Source organism: Triturus cristatus, chromosome 8 (assembly GCF_964204655.1).
Source record: "Triturus cristatus chromosome 8, aTriCri1.1, whole genome shotgun sequence".
NCBI classification, from domain to species: Eukaryota; Metazoa; Chordata; class Amphibia; order Caudata; family Salamandridae; genus Triturus; species Triturus cristatus.
The window spans coordinates 1,259,881,030-1,259,908,606 of NC_140591.1; the positions used below are offsets into that span (position 1 = coordinate 1,259,881,030).

At 42.9% G+C, this 27,577-nt stretch overlaps 1 protein-coding gene and 1 long non-coding RNA gene across 8 annotated transcripts in view; one reads left to right on the forward strand and one right to left on the reverse strand.

The window, feature by feature from the left end:
- Nucleotides 1-27,577, reverse strand: part of FUNDC1 (FUN14 domain containing 1) — a 161,836-nt gene that overhangs the window by 133,493 nt on the left and 766 nt on the right. The window lies entirely within an intron of this gene.
- Nucleotides 1-27,577, forward strand: part of LOC146805686 (uncharacterized) — a 165,054-nt gene that overhangs the window by 38,500 nt on the left and 98,977 nt on the right. The gene's annotated exons all lie outside the window — the stretch shown is intronic.

Sequence of the window (27,577 nt, forward strand, 5' to 3'; positions counted from 1 at the left end):
TCCCTCTTACCGACATTACCGACCCCCTCCCCCACTGCAAGTACCCTCATATGGTGTACCGATTCCACCAAATACTTAGGCAAAACCCTACATAGAAATAGGAACCAGGCCCTTCGTAGCAATTATGGCCTTGCCATCAATAAGCTAAATGAGCAGACTGAGCGCAGGATACGCCTCCCCTGGTCCATAGCGGGCCAGAATGCCATCATAAAAAATGTCCTCCTTCTCTGCTTTTTTTATTTGTTTCAATATATTCCTAGTACATTGTCCTCCTCTTCATTTGCAACTCTGTGCGGGTTGCTGATTCGCCCGGCCCACTTGCCATACACTAAGCCTGAGCGTGACCTGGCGGGCCCTACCCCTCTGGCAGCCTTATTACTGCAGGGCATCACGCTTGAGCCATCAGATATACAACGCTCTCAATGACAAGTTGGGCCCTCCAAAACTTCTGCGGGGTATTAGGTTGGAACCTTCTACATTTCCTGGAATTACTGCTGTTTCCTAACCCTCTTGCTGCCATTGACCCTAGAAAAGCTGGTACAGCGCACATTGACCACGCAAGGTCTCCACGCGTTCTGCGACCTATTCCCTAATGGTCATGTCATCTCCCTTACAAAAGATCCTAATATTTCTGACACCACACACATGGATCAATTCATTTTTTGCACGATCCGTTCATGCTTCCCCTCTTATCCACTGGCATCCAAAGTCTTTGCACCTCTTACCTTACTAATCACGAATTCCGACGGAAGACACTTAGTCTCCAGGCTCTATCGCACCAGTAGGACTCTTAAACGCACCCTTGACAGGGAAGTTAGACAACTATGTGAGCAGGACATAGACCACCCTCTCACCAACAGAGACTGGGCATACTGCAGCACGCAAACCAAACTGGTATCCCCCAACCACTGTCATGAACTCCTCCATTTCCGCTTTCCGCTTCCTGTACAGAACATACACTACACACCCGGTCTGACCAAAATAGATCCTTTCAGATCGTCTCACTGCCCCAAAAGCAAAACATCAGATGCCGACTTCGAGCATATTACATGGACCTGCGCCACCATCGCCACATACTGGACAGCTGTCTTCGAGATCCTATCTCATATGACGTCACTGACACTCAAGCCTTCCCCCTTTATGGCTCTCCTGGGCAATGTTTTCTCTCCCAAAAAATCTCAGCCGTTTCTCTGCCATTGCTTTATTATTGGCTAAAAGAGAGACTGCCCTTCGCTGAGGCAATTAATTTCACCCCACTACTGCGACATGGCTCAAGAGTATGACATATTGCGATTTGACCAGTGAAGTCTACGCCACATTACAACCTCCCTCCTCCAGACCCAAAGACATTTGGCAACCCCTCCATGGTTATTTACTGACTCTTGTTTCGGATCCTCCAAATGCATATCCCCATTCACCTGTTGACACGGCTTCCCTTTGCACCACTAGTCAAGACACTATCGACTAAGGTTTACCTCCCCTCCTTTTTCCTCTATCCATCGTTTTGTTCCAATCCCACTGTTTCAATGAAAATCATGCAGCTCCCGCTGCATTGAATGCGAAATCCACCATGTAGTTTTTTCTAGTACTTACTGTTATTGGTGAAATAACTGAGCCCCGACAGAACTCCAAATACCAATGTACAGACATATGTAACACCTACCTACTCTTTTGTGTTTTTTTCTGAAAATAATATAGTATAAAAAAATAACACTTACTTTTTCTTTGCCTGTTTTATGGTCACTTCCTCCTTTTCTTCCTTGCATATTGCTGAAATATCTGCCTCCTTGCCCTCCTTCCCCAATTCCTTTTTAAACTTGTACTACCATGTCCTATTCCTCTCACCTTCCCCATTCCTTAATTCTCTGTTTCTACCTTATCTTGCTTCTTTTCTTTGGTTTTACCTCCTTTTAGACTTGTGTACATCCACCATTCAATCTTTTGACCACTCTCACCATCATTCATGTCACCACCACTTAGGTGCACCGTGAACCACCAAATGATCCCACCCTGCTTTGCCTGGACAACCATATTCTACTACTTACAGCTGTACATGAGCAGCTTCTGACCATACCAGTATAGTCGGGCACACAGCCCAACTATCACACGGGGCAGACGTAGACATCGGAGCGAAGACCTCGCAATCTCAAATGGACATCCAAACAGGCACACAAGCTTGATCCTATAGTAAAACAACAGCAACCACTCTAATGAACTTTCCTATGTTCAACAGAACCACTTTTCCTTTGCAACAGTATCCTGGCCTTCGAAAAGGGGACAGGGGAGTTGAATTACCATTCATGTCATGTGGTCTCCATCTGATCTCTTAAATATTTTCAGACCATTCCAAACAAAATCCGCAAGAGATGCAATGTATTGAATGCGATATTCTTAAATAGGCTGATGTTAATCAATTGCTGTATGTGACTATGCCTGGAGAAGTTACAGACCAGTTGGTGAGAAAATCCCAATTGGCCCAAACAATCACCTATGGATAATGCAGCTAGATATGATTTGTTGAATGCCATTACTGAAATTTGAACTACTAAAACAGAATGAGCCAACATTAACAAGTGTAAACAAAAAAAAGAGGCAACGCTTGCTGATTTTCCAGATCAACTGACCTTCATTCTGGTATTGTGAACTCTGACGAAACATCTCAAGAGGCGGTGGGAGATGCTTTTGTTAAGGCTTTACTGCCAAAGGTGCAAGAGGAATAAAGAATCATTGCTACAGGTTGGCAATAAACATATATCTCTCGTGGTTTCTCCAGCAAGTCATTATGTAGGGGTTCAAGAATCTAAAAAATAATCTATTGAATCTAAGCTAATGTCATTACAAACGCAATCCTTTCAGCAAACAGAGGGAGGGGCAGAGAGGGATTAGGTGGGGAGAGTGGACAGGGAAGCAGAACAGTACGGAAGGTAAAAGGGAAGGGAATGAATGGTTTAAAATGTAGCTGCCATCCCAGTACAAACATGTCCTAGAGCTAAAACAGATAAAAAGAACTGACCAGATAGGCAGGAGATTTCAATGAAGATTAAGCTGTGTTGAACAACCATGTTTTTTTTGAGCCTACATCCAAACTGCAGCTCAACTGTCAAGTTGCATATGTCAAAGGGGAGGAAACTCTAATGCTTGGATAATAACTACCACATATCCAGGAATGCTGAAAGCAATGGATCCACTGAAACTTGGCACCAGAGGACCTCCGATGTAGAGAGCGGATTTGAGGGACTAATAAGTTTTAAATTCAGACTGGACCATTTTTTGTAATAGGTTTTGAAAGTCATGCAAAGACATCTAAAAAGGACTTTCTTTCTGGAAGTAAAGGAAGTTATTCCAGATGAGCTGAAACCCTAATGGCAATGAGCGAGACTGATGATCAAATGAGCAGCTGGTTTCTGAACAAATCAGAGTTTACAAAGAAGATACATTTGGAGCCCCAGATAAAGCCGATTTCTGTATTCTAGTCTTGCAGTGATAAGGGCATGTATTACTGTTTTCAAGGCTATAGTAGGTAGCAGATCATTCATTTTCCCAAGTGATCATAGGACAGAAAAGCAAGTGGATGAGACAGTGGTTATCTGGGAAGAGAAGGATAGATCTGAATCAAATTATATGCATAGATTTTTTCTAAGGGTGGATGGTGTAGGTGTAATCCTAATTCCCACTGCCATCAAGCTTCCATACATGGAGGAAGACAGTTTACCAAAGATCAACATCTCTGTTTTATTGCCATTCAATTTCATACAACTCTCCTTCATCTGTATGCATAGAGGCTTAGAAACGGTCAAGTTTAAGTGACATTATCTGAGATCGAGACCATTAGCCAAGTATCCTCAGCATAAGAATCAATGAGAAAGCCAAACGTATGCACCAAGGCCACTAAGGGTATCAGACAGACATTAAATAGTGTGTTGAGTTCAGTGAGTTGCCTTGCGGGACACCCTGAACAGAAGCAGACTTATAAGGAGGAAGAATGACAGACTATGATCTGGTTAAGAAGAACTTAGTCATTTTAGAGCAGATTAATAAATCCCTAAATTGAAAAGGTTTATTAATAGCATCGAATGGGAGAATGCATCAAGCCCTGCCAATAGGTCTAATAGGATAAAAGCAGCAGAACCTCCTCTCAATGTGAATCTCACTTCTGAGGCTGCTCAAACAGCAGTTTGTTCTGCTGTGTTGAGGCCTAAATCCAGAATGGGTCTCTACTAGTAGGGTGTTTGTTTCAAAACACTCCATCAGTTGTTTATTATTGTTTTTTAAGCATCTTGGGCAGAAGTGGTAAAAGTAATACAGGGTAGAAATTGGCAGGAGTGGCACTACAGAAGCCTGTTTCCAGATATCTTGAACGGTGATAGTACGGAAAGAGGAATACATTTGCTGCAAGAGAGTAGGTATGATAGCTTCGGTCCGTATGGCAACCTCTAGAGACCATCTGGAGACCAGCATTTGCTGAAAGAATGCGCAGTTACAATTTTACTAATAGTTATAGGAAAAAACTGGCAAACATAGATCCTGAAGGCGCAATTGAGGGAGCGTCCTAAATCTACTGAAAGATGAAGTTAAAGGTACTATAAATGTTAACAATTTTGTTTTGAAAGAAGGTAGCTAATTTTCAGAGAGTGTACTTGAGGTAGCTAATTTTCAGAGAGTGTACTTGTAGGGGACACAGTCTAGATGACACCCTTTGGGTTCAACTGAGATTTTACAATCTTTGCACAACTTATGACGTTTCTATTTTATTAGTGTAATAAGAGGTATGTGCTTTTCATATGTGGCAACGATAGGCTCTAAAGTGCCTCTTTAGGTATGGTAATATTTAAAACTGTAGTCCATGCTTCATTTATGTTCCAGTACTCTATGCTGCTGCTTTAAGGTTCTTAGTTTTCCAGTGATTTGGGGAGCCACTCGTGAGAAATGATGAGAACTAGGAGATTTGAGTGGGGTAACTGAATCAAGAGCACGAGAAATACATGTAATAGAACTATCAGGATCTCTGGAGAAGTCACAGGAGAAAGATTTTGTCAGAGAGTTTACAGCATGCATAAACTTTGAGGCATAGGCCTTGGACCAGGAGCATGACGGTTTAACCCCTTCCATGCTCATGACGGAACGGTTCCGTCATGAGCATCGGTTGAGCTGTGCTCATGACGGAACCGTTCCGTCATGGCCCCACCCGCGCTCGAACCCTTCAGCACCGCGGGGGAATCCGCGCAGCGCTGAAGGGGTTAAGTATAGTAGTAGATGGCACACAAAACTTAAGAGACAATTTTTGAAAATTAATTGGGTAGTGGTCAGTCCTAGAATTTGGAGTTACATTTTTTCTTTTTAAATCGAGTCTAGGGTATGCCTTGCTCTAAATATAGGAGATGTGACACACTGTTAGTTTGAGCGAGCTTAAGGCGTCAATCAACAGTACAGTTTGAGGGTGCCACTTTATGTTTAAATGGAAATTTAGATCACCCAAGATTGAAAAATAGGTAATTTCAGAACATCAGGTCTCAATGAGAGAATTGCCAAAATTGCTTTAGTGGCTTAAGTGATAAATGAGCATGTCCGAAGAACAGGTGGGACAAAGATCATACATACCTTCTCCTTTGGCTATATCAAGATTGTTAACAACGGAGCAGGTCAATTCAGAAATGATAAATTATGGCTACCCAACTGCCTAACCGCTGAGTGCAGTCTTGACTGATAATAATATATCCCTCAGTGAGGACTAGAACACTGTCCAGCGCTAAGAATCTTTGATGCATGTCTCAGTAGAAAACACTGTGCCGGCTCTTTGGTAGAAATGAATTCAAAGATACCCAGTCTATGATTAGGATGGGATCACAATAAGGAGACAGAATTTTGCCGGGACCCGACACTTGCTCATCCTGAGAGGTTCCCCTATTCATATTTTATTAATATCTTAAGGATGACCAATTCTGCTTTTGGATGAGAAAAAATAACATGCAAGGGGTCCAAAGAGGGAATCGGACTGTAATGCGGGTGAAGTAGAGCATTTGGCCCACCTGGTAACTCTGAGTCATGTTTCAACTGAGCTCAGTTAGGATACTGGATATGAGACTGGCCGAATTTAACACAGAGTGCCAATGATCAGCCCAAACAACCTCATTTCCATCCTCCTTCTGCAAACATGAACCCTACATTTTATGAAAGCTGGAGGGAAGAAGATTGTTTTGTATCCACTCTGATCCCTTTAGATAAGGAAAGAGCAAGAGCCCTATGTGTGATGTGTCATAAACAGAAAGCCTGTTTCATGCCTTAATGATATTAGTGAGCCATCTTTAAGAACTTTCAAGTTCTCTATACTCCCTACCTCGAGCTATACAACTGATACGTCACTGTCTGCAGTGTAAAGCTTTAATGAATTAACTTACTAGCTAGTGCCCCCTTCCTGTAACTGTATACTCAACAGAGCAGTGAAGAACACAGCAAAGAGGTAGATCTACACACTGCCTGCCATGCTACATTGTCTGGGGTTCAGTAATTAAACAACTGCAACGCTGGGGCATCACACTTCCTGTATATGTGTCATCGTCACTGTCTGCAAAGCAAAGATTTCTATGAATTTGTGAAATTACTATGAGCAAGTCCACACAAGTCACTCAATCCTCAGTGAAGAGCTCTGCAAGAAGGCAGGTCTACAGGCTGCTTGACGCACTGTGATTTGCTGGGATTCAGCATTTAAACATCTTGGATGGTGACTCAGGCAGTGCGTCGCCATCGTGCTGTCTGGCCAGCAGGAAGCATGCAGTGAGCGAGTTAGGGCATCAGTTTTTAACCTTGTGAGGTGCAAAACATTCTCTAAGTAAGGATATCTCCTGTTTAGGAAGTAACACAACGTGAACATATGGCTATTACAAGAAGCATAGGACTCAAACAACACAGAGCAAACAAAAAACACTTCATGCAGCTAATGTTATTTATGTAAAACTGGGAACAGAAAGCTAAGTAATATCATAGAGTATTGTTCAAGGAAAGAGTCTTACTTGTATCAATTTACTTCATCAGCACTTAAAATAGAAGACACAGGCTCTGTAACGTATTCAGTCGTGAAGAACTGCATAAAAATCAGACTACGTAGCTTACATTATTATCACTGAAACATTCAGTAGTCAACTGTTTGAACAGTCTAGCTCCAGCATCCCAATAAAGAAGAGGATAATTTAACCTGGAGCTCAGCAATGTAATTGGGCTTGAACCAAGGATGTGGAATTTCTGTAGCCCGACGCCCGGGACATATTGTTTGGGGTCAAGGGCAGCAAGTTTTCAAGTGTATTTTGTCCTTGGGACAAGTAGGCCTAATCCCCTACAGCACAAATCCTTTGGCTGCCAGTTTATAGTACCACATTATGGATCAGGGAAAGGCATTGCCTGCAGTTAAGGTAATATTTGTGTCCATGTGTTAATGCTGTTCATACTTGTATTTATGGTTCATTAACGCAAAGCCTTTATTAGTAGTGAGAGTGCTATATGTAAATGCTGTAAGTTCAGACTGCACTACTGACAGTGGTTCCAGTAGAAAAATGTGCACACACTTTTTCAATGTTTAGCCATATAAGGCTATGTATAATGCTCCCAGAATGCTCTCTGTTTAGATGCAAATATTTGCAGAAGCCTGAAAGCAAGCTTGATGATTCTTTGCTTTAAAAATAAAATGTTCATAAAACAATGCAAAAATATTTTGCTTAACTACTGTAAAATTTCTGGCACCATTTCTTTGCAGCATCATTTAGTAAAATGCGTTGATGTATGCTAGTATTTCCCAAAAATATTCATAATGGAAAATCAGTGTAACCAATTTTAATAAGGTTATGGGAAACAAAAATAAACAAGCATTAGTAAAGCCAGTAGGTCTGAAATTGTTGGTCAGCCTTTTGGTGTTGTCAATGTGTGACTTGTTTGGCATGGTTTATGTTAAACCGTATAGGGGTGGGAGCTGCCGGGCTCTCACCATTATAACAAACATTGGCAAAAACAAATTGTATTGGTCTCAAAAAGCACACATTGCACAGTAGTTCCTGGCACTGAACGAAAGGACTGTATGTCGATATTCTGCTTGTGAAAGAACAGAATGGTGTCACTCAGTGAAGAGAGAAAGAGAGAGAAAAAAAGAAAGGAGATAATAGGGGCTCAATTAATAAATAAAGTCTCAAAAGTGCACCCATGTCCTTACATTAAGTGCAGATATACAGCTTTCTTATATTCACAAGACTTTACAGAAGTAGGCCAAGAAATAGTACTCCTAGAAAATATTTGTGAACTCCATTTTAGCATGAGTAAATATGTAGGGGTAGGTTTGCTCATGCGGAAATCTAAGTGTTTGCAGAACACATTCTCTCCAACCTCTTTTTTCCCAACCGTGGAAGAAGTTTTATGTCTGCCATTGTCAGGAGTAAATTTCCAACCTCTCTCAGAATGGGAAAAGATTAGAGAACAATTGGTGAAAACCCTTCAAACATTCAAGTTAGTAGGTTTTCACAGACTCAAAATGGCTTTCCAACCCTGGAACTGTTGTTTACGGTTACCTTCATTACCTTCAGCCCCGGTATGCAGATCTGCGGAAACGTTGCAACATAAAGGAATTACTATTATTCAAATCCTACTATGGAAGGAGGCTGGCATAATCTGATAGGCTATGTCAGAGCTCGTATATAATGAGATTGCTTCCATAATTTGTAACGCATTACATGGCACAAAAGGGACAAGTAGATTTTGTTACAGGACAAGTAGATTTATGAAGCAACCTGCCCCATGGACAAGTAGATATTATATTAAATTCCACACCCTTGGCTTGAACAAAGCTTTGCTTCTCCCTAATAAAAGAGTATACAGTGAGAATAGTCACAGAACCACTCGTGCAGCAAATACTTTATCATTCTTTCAACCAATGACTTCCAAAGCAGAAAATATTCTAAAATGACCCCGGTCTTCTACACCATGAAAAAAACTATGCAGTTGAACAAATTAAAGACACAAATTGATCTCCTACAGATAATGGCTACTTAAGTAGCAGGCACTGATAAAAAACAATAGTCTATGTATTTGGTGAGGTGGTTGAAGGGAAAGCAAACTTAAATCGAACCAAGGAGAATGGCTGCTTTGAGTTTTAGTGGTTGTGGACAAACTAACCATGCTTCCTGAAATGTTTAAAAAACAGTCACATACTTGTTGGCGATTATATATTGGAAAGTAGAGTGCAAAAACCATTCGTCTCACCAGACTAGTAGAGGAGTAGCCCCCATTTGAGGGTAAAATGGTGTCAACACTGAAAAGCAGTCAAGATAAAGTCTCAGAAGCAATGATTGGAGTCCTTGGAGGTATGACTAACGCTAAGCTACATAGAGCACAAGTTCACACTACTAAAGATAGTGAGGCTAGCACTGAACTCTAAAGTGTGGAGCACGATACACCTAAAGCTACGTTACATGTATTCCAATATTCTTTAGAAGTATGAACAGTCATGTTTGAAACCTTCACAACAATTATTTAGTAAACGAAAAAATAAAAAAGTGTCTAATAAAAAATGAGGACATTTTGGGTGGAGTGTCTCCGTAAGCCCCTCCCCACACAATCAATCCGCCACACTAATCCAACCCGCCAGTGCCAGATTCACACACCGGAGGAGTAGCAGTGCTCAACGCAGTTAGCCCGAAGTCAATCGGAAGTCAGGGGCCGAAGTTGTGGCGACCGACATTTGAGGCCCTCCCGATCACGGAAGCCGGGACCTCGAGTAGTGATTACGCCGCAGGAGTTGACCAGGCCGGCATGACCCCCCTGCGCCCACTGCCATCACGCAAAACTCTGCCGCCAAAGCACAAACTCATCAGTGCTTCCCCCTAAAACGCGGACCCTGTGCACCGGTGACAACCGGATAGGGCACAGTCCAGACACGGTGCGGGGGAAAGGGAGCGTGGAGGTGACAGCGACGCATGCAGCAACACGACCCAGAAAGGCCTGAAATCGTGAGTGGAGAGCAACGCTCTCGAAATACAGCACCTTCTTTGTTCCTGACGCAAGGGGCTCCACCGCTTCCCCCCCCTCTCTCCTTTCACTCAATCGCTTGCGCTACGGATGCTGTCCCTTCATCATAGACGGCTGCACCGGCTCCTGTGGCACACGCACTCAGGCATATTTGGCAAGCTCCTAGTGCACAACAGAGACCACCCTGGAGTGGAGGGGCCCCTGACACCCACGGACAGTGTGTGAAACACCACAGAAACCAATAAAGACGGCAGTCTGTGTGCCTTCAACCCAGCTGCCCCTCCCCAGGCTGTGAATAATTGTGAAAACACGCTTGCACTTTGGCGAAGTAGGCCTGAACTCAGTGGAAGTAATATACTGTATGCCACCGAACTGGGGTGCCAACACGATCCTAAACATGTCTGGTGCAAGGGTGTGAAACCAACCCAGCAGAGCAGACTGGACCGGTACACCTGCCCAAAAACTATTTACCTGAGCGGAGAGGGGCTGGAAACAAACAGCAGGGAGGAACGGAACAAGACACTCCGGACCCCACACTAAAGGATTTAATAGAAGCCATTACTGGAGTGCGCACCTCCATGGAATAGCGAATGGACACTCTCTCTTCGGAAATGACGCTGATCAGGGCTGACCTCACCAAATACAGGGAAAAAGTCAAACAACTGGAACTCACCTCTACCAGCCTTGTGGAAGATACCTCGCATCTGCAGACTGAAATCCAGGAGCTCCAGGCGTTCCGTAAGTTTGCAGAAGATAAGCTGGACGACTATGAGGGGCGCATGAGGCGCAACAACATACGTATTCTTGGTGTGCCAGAAAAATCGGAAGGTCCCGCGACTGACCTGTTCATTGAAAACCTGATCACGACGAAACTGCGACCAAAGGGCCTGTCCAATTTGTTTGTGATTGAAAGAGCTCACAGGGTGCCTGGGGGTCGCCCGAGGCCAGCCCCCCTCCCCCCCCGCCCGATACAGGCCCGATTATTAAACTATTGGGACAGAGACAATCCTGCAAGCCGCCAGGGTTGCTCCGCCAATCCAAATAGACAACTCAGACATCACTTTTTTTCCCCGACTTTACTCAAGCCGTGCAGATGCGTCGACGCTCATTCCTGGATGTCAAACGAAGGATGCGTGAAAAGGGTCTCAAATACGCCATGCTCTTCCTGGCTCGTCTGAGAGTCAAGTCCGATGGAAAGACTCGCTTCTTCGACCTACCTGAGGCGGCATCCAATTGGTTGGACGAATGGAAGACGTCAGCAGAGAGGGGCTGCAGAGATCACTGAAACTGACAGTCATACTTCACCAGTAAGACTCTACTTAATTCCTGGCCGCCTGTTCATCCCATAGAGTAACTATCACTAACTGACTTGTGACACCTGGGACGTCGACATGTAAGCTTGCTCACTGCAGCAACTGATAGACTGTACTTTGACTCAATTAGACTTTAAGCACCTGAAGTTTGCAACAATGGGGGAAAGGGGTTGACGAGGCGCTTAGGCCTCCCCCTGGTATCTTCTTTTAGTAACTTGTTGGGCGACAGGCACTCTGCATTTGATATTAATGGGCCGTTCGGAGCCGAGAGTGGGTGGGGTTGTTTTTATTTGTTTGTTATCCTTTGATTCGTCTCGACAGCACAGTCCGCATTTACTGCAAAAGGTATCGCACTCCACTTAGATACCAATGGGTATGCAGCGGAATAAAGAAATCAAAATCTTGAGTTGGAATGTTAACGGGCTGTGGGACAAAATCAAACGAAGTTTGGTACTGCAATATGTCAAGAGATTGGCGCCAGACATCGTGTTGCTTCAGGAAACTCACTTAGTCGGTAACACATGCAAGGCAATGCATAGATGGGGTTACTCAATGGTCGCACACGCGTGTTTTACGTACAATTCAAGAGGTGTAGGTGTCATGCAAAAAAGATAATTTCCCCTGTCACTCACGTCCACCTGGACGGATGACCGAGGCAGATATGTCAGGATCACTGGCACTTGGGAGGGTCAAACCATTACCTGTATGTCGGTATATGCACCGCCAGGCTGACAAGCCACGACTTTTACCGACCTCAGCAGTATACTGCTAGCGCTATCTGATGAGCACCTGGTACTTGGCGGAGACTTTAACTCAATACTCTCTGGCACGATGGCCAGACACCCCCTCGCACATTACCTCACACTCCTTCACCAGTTTCCTGGAGGCAATGCGACTAGTGGATGGATGGAGAACATATAACCCGGACAAAATTCAACACACCTTTCAGTACGGGGCACATAATAGCCTTTCCCGTCTTGACTACATAATAGTCCCTGCTCCGCAAGTCGCAAATATCCATGAGATTCGACATCTAGCTAGGGGTATTTCTGACTACTCCCCATTGTGGGTCCACATAGTCATAGACCAAACACAAGTAGGACGAGTTGCCCCTATCAATCCATGGTGCCTTAAAAACGTGAAAATACGCAAAGACGTAAACAAGTCCATAGACAACTACCTCTCGAAGAACGAACACACCGTTGACTCTCCACAGATACTGTGGGAAGCCTTTAAAACAGTTCTCCGGGGTCAGGCCCTCTCCCTAATAGCGAGATTCAAAAAAGACAAAATAAAAGACATCTCTGACTCAGAACAAGAGCTGTATCGTCTCAAACAAGACATAGGCTCTGACATCACTCCTGGCGTTCTCCATACACTCCGCCTACACCAAGACGAATACCGTGCATTAGTCACTGACCGTGCTAAAACCCTAGGTCAAGACAGAATGAGTCGTATCTACAACTGGGGAGATAAGGCCGGAAAACTAATCACCTGGCTTGATAAAAAAAGAGCACGCTAGTAGGCTCGTCCCGGAGCTTAGGGACACCGACATGTCGCCTGTGACAGACCCCCAAGACATAGTTAACCAATTCGCAGAACACTTCCGTAATGTCTACTGCTCGGTGGCACCATACACTGAGGACAACTCCTCGGATCTTCTGAGGGACATTTCCCTTCCCGCGCTCTCGGTCACTGACCAAGCACACATGGACAGTGACCTCACCACTGACGAGATAGCTCTTGTGAAACGAGCGTTGCAACCGGGCAAGACCCTCGGCCCAAACGGTATCCCAATCGAACTCTACAAGCTCCAGCCAGATAAACTGGCCCGTATCTAAAAGCCATGTACGAGGACAGCCTTAAACAGGGATCGCTACCCCTAGACCAAAGAATTGCAACCATTGTCACAATCTATAAGGAGGGGAAAACCAAAACAGACTGCGCTTCCTACCCCCTATCTCGCTGTTAAAAGCAGAACCTAAAATCCTCTAGATGCCACCATGGCATTTGATACGATTGAGTGGCCTTATCTATTTGCCGTGCTCACAAAACTGGGATTTGGGCCTGGATTTAGCCGATGGGTGCATCTGTTATATAGTGAACCTATGGCTCAAGTAGTCGTTAACAACAAAAAATTGAAGGCCTTCCCACTCAGCTGAGGGACCCGTCAGGGATGTCCCCTCTCTCCCTTATTATTCGCATTAGCCCTTGACCCCTTGCAGCATGGATCCGGAGAGACCCAGTAATCCGTGGAATGAGATGGTCTCCGGACTGGGAGGACCGTATTTCCCTATATGCAGATGATGTCCTTCTGTATCTCACATCCCCCAGGAGATCCCTGGTCGCTGTCTTCGATATCCTAGCAATTTTTGGCAGATACTCCAGGTTCAGTATCAATTGGCAAAAATCCCTCATATATGTACTCTATGGAGGCCCTCCTCCGCTCCCCCAAAACTGCCCGATACCGATAGTTACGGAAGGCTTCAAATATCTGGATATATTCATCTCCCTTGACCACTCCCTTCGATATGCCCGTAACCTTGTTCCCCCACTACAAAGGCTCAGACGAGATATAGCGAATTGGAAGTCACTCCCGCTCTCATTGCTGGGAAAGGCGGCCCTATTCAAAATGATGTCCCTACCCCGGTTCCTATACGCATTACAAAACGAGGCTGACCCGGTCCCAAACTCTTATTTTAAAGAAATAGAGGGGCTCCAACTGGACCTTTTATGGGATAGGAAACCACGTATCGCTTTACAAAAACTCACGCTCAATTGGTACGACGGAGGAATAGGGTTGCCCAACATCAAAAAATATTACTGGGCTGCGCACCTAGCAGCCATAATCCACGGAACATATGGCCGCCCTGACGATCCAGGGTTTAACATGGATCGATGGCTTCTCCCACACGGGACTTATAATCGAGCACTGTACTCAAAACCGGGCCGGTATCCACTTACTGGTCCTACCAATCATGCAGTTAAAATCTGGCATTCAGCGACTAAGTCACTCGGTTGGAATCATAAACTAACTCTCGCTACACCCCTGTGGGAACTCAAAGGGCTTTGTCAAGTGGGAATTGATAGGAATATCACATATTAAAGACCTCTGGGACACAGGAGGCGTGAAGTCCTTCGATGCCCTCCAACGACAATACGAATTGGCAGACTCTGAGCGTTTCCGATATCTGCAAATCCGACATGCACTACAATAAGTATTGCCCCGAGGCTCCTCTCCTCCAGACTCATCCCCACGGGAAGACAGAATACTTGATGGCCACCTACCCGAAAAAGCCATCTCCCTCACTTATCGATCCTCTTCGTTCACTACGAGACAAGTGGATTGGGGATGGTATTGAGCTGGATGACGAAGACTGGCAAATAGCAGTCTCCTCCCCGAAGACTGTTGCGATACCAGCTTGTCTCCGCTTAGTGCAACTGAAGATCCTACACAGGGTTTACATAACAGGTCCCCAATTGTTACACATGGGTAGGTCAGCGGATGGGGCTTGCAGGTGGGGATGCACCCAAATGGGCACCTTCATGCACATAATATGGCACTGTGAGCCAGTCCAGGAATACTGGCGTACGATAAACGAAGTGATGGGTGAAACATTGGGGGTTGAGATTAGGCCAGAGGCGCGCAGATGCCTCCTTAACATATGGGAGCCCACTGACCTTGCCACTCATACTACACAGTGGGTTACTCTAGGCTACATGGTCGCCAAGAGGAACATAGCCCAGCTCTGGGGGGCCTCGCACGCACCCACCATCACAGACTGGAAGAAGGGCCTTGATTGGTGTATACTGAGGGAAAAGACGTATACATAGCCCGTGGCTGCCCCCGAAAATAGTCCAAGGTATGGGAGCCCTGGAATGGGTATCGTGGCAGTGTGTGTGTTCCACCCCGTGGATTCGACTGTGATGATGCCCCCTCCCCGTGATTTCCAATGAATTATCCTACTGTATGTGTATAATGCAACTGGCTCCACTGTGGTCCCATCCATTGTTTTTGCTGAACTGTACTTGTATGTCAAACTTGTTAATAAAAAGATTTATAAAAAAATAAAAAAGGACATTTTTATCTGTGGTGTAATATATAAAGGATAGCCCTCGAAAGGCAAAGCAAACAAAAAGGCAGAAAATTAAATGAAACAAGCACAAGGGGTCAACATGGATTTATAAGCAGTTCTTTATTCAATGTTGCAGTATCAAGGCAGGTTGATATGGGACAAGAAAACCTAAAGAGTGAAATACCATCATACATAAAATTACTAACTAAAAATAACATTAATTCATATTTACATGCCCCAGCACCGCCCTTGCAATCATGTGATAAGTAGTCAAAAGATAAAATGAATTTGGGTATACAAACCTGTACCACAAAACAAACACCATAATGAACATAGAGGACCACCATTTAGTTATACCAAGAAAAGAGGTCCATCAATGCAGGAGATGCCAACTTTAGCATGGCCTCTTTGTAAAAAATAAAATGTAAAAAAAAAATTAAAAGCTTAGAAATTAGAAAAGTCATCTTATATCTCAACTGTAAAAATGGTCTGGTGTTAGATTCAGATTGGTGGCTATCTTTAGCATGCCCACCGAAATTATCTGCAGGCGAGATTTGTCACGTTACCTAATAAGCAGCTGTTCTACCTGGAAGAAGTCTCAAAAAGAGTATTGACATGTTGAACAGAAGCAATATTCACCTTTTAAATGCCGACCAAAAAGTATACCACCGTGTCCCAAAATACATACTCGGTATAGTTTTAAGCCTCCTGGGGGTGAAGATATTTAAGAATCAACGAAATTCACTTGGATATCTCAAGAAAATTTTTAGTCTTGTGTTTGAAAATAGGTCTGCCATGTGGAAAAAGAATATCTAGTTGTGAATATGAACAACATCAGTTGCTCTGTGCGACACTGTAACAAAATCATTCCATTTAATTCACAGGAAGTGCTATCAGTGTATACATGTATACTCCATAATGCCAAAGGCTTCAATCTGGAAAACCCTCAGGATAAAAAGTGCCAATCATGCAGCTACATGTAATATGGAGAAGCATAAGATGTTTAACTGGCTAAGATTTGAAGGAAAATGCGAGTTGGGTTACTTCGGCTTTGTTGTTTTCCTCATGACAAATGTATGCATCAGTTACAACCAATAAATTATACACCGTCTTGAAAATCTGGTCTTCGAACATTGAAAAATGTGTACGACTCAGGGGGTAGTGTATTCTAGAGTTGTACAGAAACTGATCAGTAAGAAATGATGGGGCCCCTGGCCCCAATTGACTTCCTGCCCTAATTTTGAAACAGACCATACCTCTTTGGGGTAATATGTTGTAATTAATCTTTACCCACTGCTTTTTAACTAAAAGAATTCCAGATAGCTGGTGAGGTTCTAAACTTTTTGCAATTCACAAAAAGGGCTCTCACATACTTCCTTCCAACTATCGCTTGATTGAATTTGCTGTAAGTGGAAGGGAAATGTTGTGCAAATGTTCTACTGCAGGAAATAGAAAATTTGATGAAGTATAAAAACTATTGCCAAATTTTCAGACTGGTTTCCAATGACATGATGCAAGAGGAAAGACTGTGTGGATCATAGTCTATTGTGGTCAAAGTTTTAAAATTAGGGGAGTTCATCAACTCTTCGATGAGGTATTAAAGAACTGTACTCAGATACATAGGCTAAGGTGAAGCTAGGAGCCTTAATGAGAGCTACTGACAAAATGTATACTAAGAGGGACCTGAAGCAGCACCGGTGCTTGTGCCACTGCTTTTTAATCTATATATTGATGACCTTGGTGCTGTCACTTACAGTTCTACTACCTTTCCACCAAAACCGAGTGACCAAACTGCTAATTCTGCAATATACATATGCTGCTGTCCTACTAGACAGGATGGTGATGGGGCTCCTTTGGGCACTAAATGCTTTGGGGTCCTGTTATTGCTCATATAAGTTAACTATAAACTATGAACAAACACAGACAGTTCTTTTTGGCTGAAAGCTGTGCAAAATGAGCCAATGGTTTTGGAGAAAACAAACTAATAATGTGCATCTACATACAAATAACTGGAAACATTGAAGAGCGTGACTGTCAGCGACATCTCTCTTCTTCGAAAGCAAAGACTTCTGCATTAAACTTTGTTTTCTTGCAACCAAGCGAACAACACTCTAGGCTATTATGGAACCCAATAATAAGAGTCATAAATGCAAAATTAATGCCAACACAAGCATATGGCTTTGGTGCTCTTCCTGATAGAATGGTTTGTTTGTCCAATATAGCACATTGTCACACTAATCGATTGTTGTTTTACCTTTCCAATACAAGATCATACTCACTTTGAATTTGCTTTGCTGAAGCAAAGTTGTGCATTTCAGGCCAACTATGTGACCCATTTAACAAGAGTTAGATCTCCCCCAAACTCTAGTTAAAACCATTTGATATGGGGGGGAACGTAACAAACCATCCCTCATTAGAAGGAATCCTTGGTCAAATTTCTTCAGGAAAGCACTATTGTCTTAAAATCTGACAAAGTCAACCTCCATATAACATATTTAAAAAATCTAGTGAGATCACAAGCAGAGTTAATATCATAGATAAAAGATCTTGAGAAGTTCAAAAGAAATATGCCTGCATGAATGAGCCTTTTAACACAAAAGGGGGAAGTCGGATATCCTCCAATAGCCCCATTTAATTTGCACAAAAGCATAAAATTAGCTCGCCTTCACTTTCAGCAGTTCTCATTGAAAGAAAGGGTGGAAACATGCAAATACATGTTCTAGCTATCGCCTAGGTAATTATAAAGTTTGTTTTTTGGGGCATTTTTAACAATAAGGAAAGATGTTTTAGAACCGATTTTTGTTTATTTAATGCTTACAAATATAGTGTCGCCATTATTATGGTTTACAAGGAGACCTCTCAAAACTTACTGCCTGTTTCCTGAAGTTTATAAACTGTATAGAGCGCTTTCTGCAATGTCATTAGTGTTTTTTTTTGTTTTTATTTACTGTTTTTTAAACTTAAAAAAACATGTGTGAGGAATAAGCAACCCACAGCTGAAATGAGTTAGCTAGCTTTCTGCATTTTGAGTGACGCACCCAAGGTAATAAGTTCAAAGGTCTTGTTATTTTATGTATTTTTTGCAATGGTTTTAAGTAACTGTGCAAATAAAAGGATTTCTAAACCGGATTGATGCATTTGGCATTTCTAACACGTTACTTATCGCTGTACCAACCCTATGGCCATTTCTTTGGGTCCAATAAGAGACCAGCAAGCTTTCCTTTTGAGTCCCACCTTCATGGCGAACCTACTGGGTATGGACCTCCTGTGTAAACTTAACCGTACTGAGCACTGTGTGAGTGATGGGCTTTATTTTAAATGTTTAAAATGAAAATGTTGTCTTAGCCATTTTATCTGAATAGGAAGGCTTTTCCAGTGTCCAAGACACTGAACGCTTCACCTCAACCATGCTTGATGCTTTAGGTAAAGTTCCTTTCTCTTTGTGATTTAAATACACTATTGATGTAGACTGTAGTTGAACTGCTAACCCTGTAAAGATCAGGCTGAACCTAATGAAAAACCTTCCTGATCTATGACAATATCCACTGTGACCTAAGCCAGAAGCAGGAACCTGCCTAGTTATTGCAAAAGTGTTGAAACAGGAGAATGCTGTGAGTAATACACTCATTCTACCCATCAAGAAAGCAGATAAAGAAACATCATGTTTTGCAGGATGTCGAAGACTGCCAAGTTTTCCTGCTGTATCAGACCAATATAATATTAGGTTATATTTTGTGCCCACTCCCCCATGGTTTACAGTTGTTCACCCATGTTCTACCTTGTTCTCCATCCCTGTACATGTTGGTAGTTCCTTTTCTCTTTCTCTTTTGGAGCCTCTCAATTGACATTGACTTGGCATCTGCAAGGATGAAACAGAGTCAATATTCATCTTTTCATAAGTTCTTACGGACGATTAGGATGCCTTGTTCTTTCTAGGTAGTTTAATCCTGGTCCAATACATTGACAATTTGTTATCTGCTTCCAATTCCATGGACCAATGCAACTGTGACACCTTTTGTCACCTAAATGAATTAGCTGAATAAGGCCATGAAGCTTTCACAGAAAATCTGGGCCAGAAAAAGACATCTATTTGTGGAACTCATTGAGGCTGTCTGTAAGCTACTTCTATGTCTCATCATTTCTGTTGAGCACACTCGTTTGGGAATAGCCGGTTATTGCTGTGTATGGAGTTTAAGTTACACTATCCCTGTAAAACCATTACAAAATGTTATGAAAAATTATATTCTCCAATACTCCAAAACCTTTGCCCCGCTCCATAAAAGTATAACAAGGCATCATGTCTTTGACACATGCTCCGTCTTCTGCCCTTGTTTTGAGTTTACACAACTATACCAAACCTTATACATTGTATTGCCAAGCCAGGGAGGATTTTGCCCTCTGAGGGTTGGTAAAAGACCAGTGACAGACAGAAACGGATTGCTTGTTGTTCTGCTTCTAATGCTGTGGTAGCAAGGCTGCTTCAATGCTTGCGCACTGCTGGGTCAGCCACCCCCCTTGCTGAAGTTCCTGAAAACATTGTTTTTCGGTCACCCCTCACTCTCGCTGAGCCTCATGCTATGGCAGCACTGTTGTTGATAATGAATACTCAGCATCTATCAATGTCCAGCCTATCCAAGTATAAAATACTGTTATTCTATGCTTCCCATATTACTGTACTACAATGTCCTGAGCAGAATCCAGCGTCATTGTTTCCTACTTACCCTGATGGGAAACGCTATGGTTGTGTCCTCACAACTACCAACCTCAATAAGATCTGTGTTGAGCTTAATACACACCTGTCTTTTGTTATTTTCTGCATTATGTTGATGGCTTCGGTCTCAGGAATGATAATGTAACTCTGGATTCTGGTTACGCTAACTGCACACTACATTAATTTGTTGACGGTCGATGTTTACCACAAGCATACTCTGCCCATGTAGCTGAATTAATTGCTCTTTGGTGTGCTTGCATTCTCTTTATTCAAAAAAAAATAACCCATTATACCAATTCAAAGTACACATTTAAGAGGTCCATGACTTTGGGCTCATAGAGATACAGCAAAAGTTTCTCTTTTCTGCAGAGACCATGATCTATAAAGAGTTTTACATCGAATAAATGGATGCTGGACAGCCTCCAACTGCCAGGAAAAGTAGCTGTATGTTAGCGTGCTGGCCACCAATCTGCTCAAGTTGAAGTGCCTAAAGGTTACACTTTTGCTGACAGTATTGCTAAAAATGCTGCTTTGTCATTCGATTCCAAAATGACCCTGTATTGGTCTCAAACTGTTGAACTTCTCATGTCCACTCTACCATATCCCTCAGACTTACATGAGCAAGCTCCTGAAAGCGAAGAGCTAGTTTGTATAAAGTACAAGCATCATAAACATTCAGATTGGTTGTGACATGACAAGAAGTAAAATGATTGCTCCCAAAGTAGTTACCAAATTTGGTGCTATGGTAAATTGTCTTGCGAACATCAATCAAGATGGAATGATCAGTGCTGCAGGCATAAACTAGTTTGCACCTTATTTCCGATCAATTGGTCAATAGAACTGTTGTATGTGTGCCATCTATCAAGCATTAAAACTACCGTAGTTGTCCACGCCTCAAGGACTATTTGCCTATATCCTAATAAATTTCTTTCAAATGCTCCCAATCCTGATGCTGTTCATACATCTACGGCCTGGTATTGATTTAAATGTTTTCTGGATGGGTGGTAGCCTATCCCTGTGCCAATGCTGATGCTAACACTGGCCCAGAGACTAATAGAAGTAGGAAATGGTCTCCAATTTGACATTCCACCCAAAATCAGAAGTGACAAATAAACAAATATTTTGTGTTCCATAGTTCAGGAACTATGCAAAGCTTTAGGGATTCGAATGAGTAAAACTTTCATTAACATTTGATAGATACAAAGAAGAAGCATAACTTTTACAGGCCCAGGATTTATTTGAGGAGAATTCACTAGGTCCCGAGAAACTATGCCAGCAGTGTATTGAGCTGCTCATTGCTTTAGACTCAAAAAGGCGTTGCATAGGCCCTGTAAAAGATGCAAATGTGGAGGTACTCCTGCAACCAGCTAGGAGGCAGTTTCCCAAACTACTGAAGTAGATGTCAGTTCCCGCTCTATCGTTGAAATAAAAACACATTCCAAATGTATTTTTAAGAGAAATAGGAGTGTCAATACAGAATTCAAAACCATGATTTCATAAATTTGGACTTCTGTAACAAACAGGTAAGTGATGAATGGTGAGAGAAGTTCAGAAACTACAATAACACATTCACATAGACTATTTCTTTATAGTTCCAAAATGTAACATTCTAACAGTCAAGATCCAAACATGACACACTCCGCAAAAGACAGAGGGCATGCATGCAAAATACAAAACACATTCACAGACAGTGCAGCGAAAGCACACAAGCCAAACTGGGACAGTAGGAGATAGAGGGCATACAGGTGGAAATGGACGTAGCTGGGTTTTGGCAAAACAGTGAAGGGGGTGCAGTGAGACACGAAAACAAGAGGCAATGATGCACACAGAAATCAGACAGCAAAGGGGAACACATACACTGGACAATGGCTACAACTTAAAAAGGTGCAGGATGAAATGTGAACATAGATTAGCAGAGAGCAATGGATGCACTAGGGAATCATGAAGGAGAATAATACATGAGGCAGAAGTCCATGGTGGCATCAAAGGTCAAGGCACCGAGTTCCATATAGGACACAACATGCACATGAGTAGGGAGGCCAACTGGCTAGGGGAGGTGTGTGGCCAGATGTGATGTTGGGGTGGGCCTGGTTCTAGCAGGCAGTCCAGGAGTGCCAGTCCTTCCCAAGGAAGCCCTCTAGCTCACCCGAGGCACATTCACAAGGGTGTCTATTTGTGTTATTTTTAAAGTTTCACATGTGCCTGAACCATGTTTTTTCTGCCTCCTCTTTGTTCTTGCAGGATAACTCACAATGAATCTGGAAACTTTGTGTTAGTGTGACAGGGCGGTCAAGTGGGTATGCAGCAGAGTCTATAACCCTAAGGCTTGAGCTTCAAAGAGTCCCATCTGCAGGAGGTCCAGTTCTAAGAATAAACTAAGTCTCCTCTGTTTGCTCTGGAAACAGTGAATGGGAAGTGATATGAGAAAATGCATGCAGAAGGACAGAAAGAAAAGGCAGTGATGAAGCGTTAGGAGATGAGTGAAATATGCAGACAGGGGATTTCAGAATGATGTGGGAGGAAAAGTGTGTAAAAGTTTACCTAAGCAAGAGATTGCACGGGAAAGTGGTGTTAAAGATAGCATGGGAGTGACTAAGACACTCTAAAAGACCTCTTTCACCATTTCTTCCACAGACTTTAGAAATGTTTAATTCAGTCTCTTCTTTTCAGAATTGAAACATTTTCAATTGTAATTATTAGCAGAAATACCATTGTTACATATTTATTAGATACTACTAACGAACATTGGCAAAACCAAAACGTTTGGATCGTTGTAGATATATATTTGTTGTTTTATGATATATCTGGAAGCAGTGCTGGTAATGAGGAGGATCCAACCAGATTCCATACCTGAAGATATTATTGAGTAGTATCCAGGCTGGCCCCAGTGAAATATACTGAATTTGTCCTGGGGAAATATGCCATTACTGAGACACATTCAGCAACAACTGCACATAGTGTTCTTTGCATTCGGAACAGCAAACCGCAAGGGGATTGGGGGGGGGGGGGGGGGGGAGGTCTTATTTTCATTTTAAGATGGGGCCAATATAAAGTCCTCACCTAAAAGGCAAACAGCCCTCCTTTTGTTGGAGTCCCATTCCAGCGAGGACCTATAGGAGCTTAGCTCAAAGATACCAATACAATGGAGGGAAACAAAGACAGTCAGCGTGTTATTACTTATAGCAAATGCTTGAAAGAAACTATGATTTGGAAGCGGATTTTAGACTTTGGTCAACGCTTGTTTGTAAGAGATGAATGCACTGTAAGAACGACAGATGTACTTATATGAGTAATAAAACTAATAAAGTTTTAAATAGCACTTATTAATTTGTTTCATTTAATTTATAACACTACTCATCCCAATGTAGGGTGTCAAGACACTTTCCGTCACTCTCACATTGAGACAATGAATCATACAAGTGCTTAAATCAATGTACAGGAAATGTTACATAAGGCAATAAGTTGTTAAGGTTAGGAGTCGCATATTCGAACCGGTAGGCATTATAGGTTAAGAGTGCTTGGTGCGGAGAAACATAAACTAAGGATTTTAAATGCAATGCAGTGGTTGGGGTTGTCTATACTAATGAGACTGTAGAACTACTGAAAGGAGCCCTTTTAGCAACCTTAGAATTTTGAAAGATTGTAAAAAAAAAAAAAATACAGTTTTCACCCAATGCCTTACAATTTGCATCTAGCTCCTTCATGCCCGTTTATAGCTTACTGTGCTACATTAGTAGGATTGTTACTTATGAAATGTACGCAACAAGAGCACCCGTTACAAAAGCAGTAACTAAATAAGCTATCTATCTAAAATACAAATCTGTAATCAGTATATTAAGTTGTGTTGCTCCGTATGCACATTAACCATCAATGTTTCAACTGTGACTAGACAAAACACACATCTCCAGCAAGCGCATTAACCACTAGAGTTATCTTTTTATTTTTATCACTTCAACATTGCTGGGTACGCAAAGCTCTCTGCAGCAGATGCCTTAAGCCAGTAAGATGTTTTAAAATGCAGCCTGTTTATGACCAACTAAGTCAGAACAGAAACACTGTTACATTTGTCCTTACTGACATGACGTGCCACTCCCAACTCCACCTCTTTTCTGCTGCCACACCCTGAACCCAAATTTATAAGATCCCAGGGTATTTTTTCCCCATTTCCAGCATTATCTAGATGCAATAGTGGAATGCACATCACTAAGCTGGATTTCACCATGATATATTGTAATTATCCTGGACTAAATATCATTCATAATCTTGGGACTTGTAGCACTCCTGGGTGCATTCTACAAAGAGGTCTACTGCTGGTGCAAAAGGGCCTCCAGTGGTCGGGCTCCTATCACAACTTGGTAAACTCCATAAAGTAATTACTGGTGTTCTAAAAGCACCTTCGGGGTTGAGCTAATTTTGTGTCAGGACCGATTCCAACTATTTCCCCTTCAGGGGGGCAACTTACTTAGGCAAATCTAGGAAATGGTTCCCATGAAGAATAAGGAATGTTAAAGCCAATGGCGTGCAGATCAACAAATACTAGGGCTCTCCTAAAAGCAGCACAGATGATCCGGAATGACACACTGACATTTGGATACCTCCTTATGTTTCAAGCGTGTTTACATGCTGCTTTGACGCATTTGGAGCACACTCTCAGGCCACTAAAAACCAAAATGAAAGCTCTACACTTTAGATGACCCAGAACTAAAACCCATCCAATACAGTAAGATTGGGTCCTACCCAACAGCCTACATGGAAAAGGGTTCAAACCCAACAAAAGAGGTGCACAAAACACTACAGAAATGCTAAAACATTAATTGATAATTAATACTAATGATTTATTACAGGTGGTGTCCCTGAAAAGCTGATAGGGCAGGGTCAGAGTCAATTTACATGTTAGGGAATGCTGTAATTATATTATCACTCAGCATGTGGCTCAATACGTCCGCACATCTCCCACCTCTGCAACGCCTGCGGAGGGATGTGGCCACCTGGAGGGCTCTCCCTCTCTCGCTGCTTGGCCGAGCTGCTTTTTTAAAATGATGTCCCTGCCCGCTTCCTTTATGCCCTATAAAACTATCCCGCCCCAGTCCCCGCAAGGTATTTTAAAGAAATTGAACGCCTACAGAGGGAGTTGTTATGGGATGGGAGACCTAGAATAGCACTCAACATGTTAGTCCTCAACTGGTACGATGGGGGTATAAGCCTCCCCGACATTAAGAAATATTATTGGGCTGCCCAGCTTGCCGCCATCAATCATGGCTCATACCGTGCACCGGATGACCCGGGCTTTGCCATGGACCGGTGGCTATTACCTAACGATAGATACACCAGAGCCCTGTATGCTAAAGCCCTGTATGCCAATCCCAAGAAACTCCGTTTAACTGGTTCCACCGGTCACTCGGTCCAGGTTTGGCATACGGTAAACAGAAGTCTGTGTTGGAACGGTAGACTGATGCTGGCGACCCCCTTGTGGGACTTGGAGCAGCTCAGTAGCTTACATTCCACTAAGGGAATTGTCAAGTGGGACTTTATTGGTATCTCTCGGATAGGTGATCTCTGGGTGAAGGGTGACATGATTAGCTTTGATAAGCTACAACAGTAGTACGAGCTCGCAGGCACAGAGATTTTCCGATACCTGCAAGTCCGCCACGCACTGATTACAACCATTCAGAAGGGTTCCTCCCTCCCAGAATCCTCCCCACTGGAAGACAGGTTATTGGATGGTTTGCTGCCACTAACTTACAAAAAGTTGATCAATAACACACCGGATCCCCTTGATAAGCTGCATGAGTCCTGGGAGAGGGACGGATTAGTGCTTGAGGAGGACGTGAGGCGGTGGCAATCTACGCGCGTCTGCACCTAGTCCAATTGAAAATTCTGCACAGAACGTATGTCATGGGGCCTCAACTGGTCCACATGGGTAGAAGGGAGGGGGGGACGCTTGTAGACGACAGTGTGGTCCGGTGGGCACCTTCATGCATATCGTTTAGGAGTGTGAACTGATTCAGAGGAATTGGAGAGGAATACACGAAGTGATGAGGGACATCCTGCATTAAGATCTCCACCCCGAAGCCAAGAGGTGCTTGCTTAATGTTTGGGAACCCACTGATTTGACAGAGGCGGAGAAGCTTTGGGCCACCCTGGGAGCTATGGTTGCCAAGAGGGATATTGCTCAGCAATGGGGGGGGGGGGACATCACCCCCTACGCTTGCCACATGGAAACGAAACCTCGATTGGTGTATGTTCAGGGAGAAAACTGTGTATGTAGCAAGAGGCTGCCCTAAAAAGTGGTCTTGTGTATGGGGCAAATGGAACACCTACAGGGGGGACATATGTGTCGCACCAACAGCCCCCATTAAAGACGAACTATTGTCCCCTTGATGCGCATTCTAACCCAGATGTTGTGTTCTTTACATGCCTGAACCTCCAAATGATTTGCCATATGAACTGATAATGTTGCTTTCTTTCATGGGATATGCCGATTATGTTTATGTTATTAAAATCAATCAAAAGATTTTTATTTTTTTAAATAAGTCCGCACTTATCCCCACTCCTATCGATACCAACATGTTATAAAATCACCCTATTTCTAAGTGCATTTTAAAATCATTCTCTTATGTGCCTTTTCGTCTTACCCTACCAACGTGGTGGTCACTCACTACCTCAAATGTTCTAAATGAACTGTGCCTTTTCTTTAAATAATTAATAGAGAGACGGTTCAGTGCAATGTCAAATTCTATTTGAATACTAATGTATTTTAAGCAATCTTACTGCCCTACTATGCATTAAAATGCAAAATTCACTGGTTTTCTCCACAAGTCCCTCTTTAACTATAAAAACATTTTATTTTGATCACTATTACTTGCCCGCACTGTTTTAAAAAGCTCTATTTTTCATTCATGCTTCCAAAAGTACACAAGGACAACACCTAACCCTATGTAAAAGCTTGTTTAAAAAAACTCAAGTTTTGATGAGTGCCACTGGAATATCGATCAAAATTAAAGATTTGTACGAGTGCTCAAAAACATTTTGGGAGAGAACAAAGAATGGGGTCCCACAAGTAGTCTTTCCCCAAGGCCCCACAAAACCTTCTGAATAGCCTGATGGGAAAAAAATTTAGTTCCGTGAGGAGGGAAGCTTATACGGTCACACCATCCATCAACAAATGAACAACCAGGTATACTACAACACTCTAGTCTAGTACAATTAAAAGAGAATGCAAGCTCCCGTCAAAAAGAAGCTTAAAGTCAATGACAGAAGATTGACCTAGGGCATGACCGCAGGTTGTATCATTAGATCCACCATTACAAAAGATATGTTACTTTCACTTCATAGACATGTCCATATTCAACAGCTATTGTCAGAATGTAAATACGTCTCCAAGCATCCTGAATTTTGCCCGCTTCCTCCATGGACCTTCACTGCCACCCAGGCTTCCTCTTAACTCTCCCAGATCCCCAATGCTGGAACCAAGC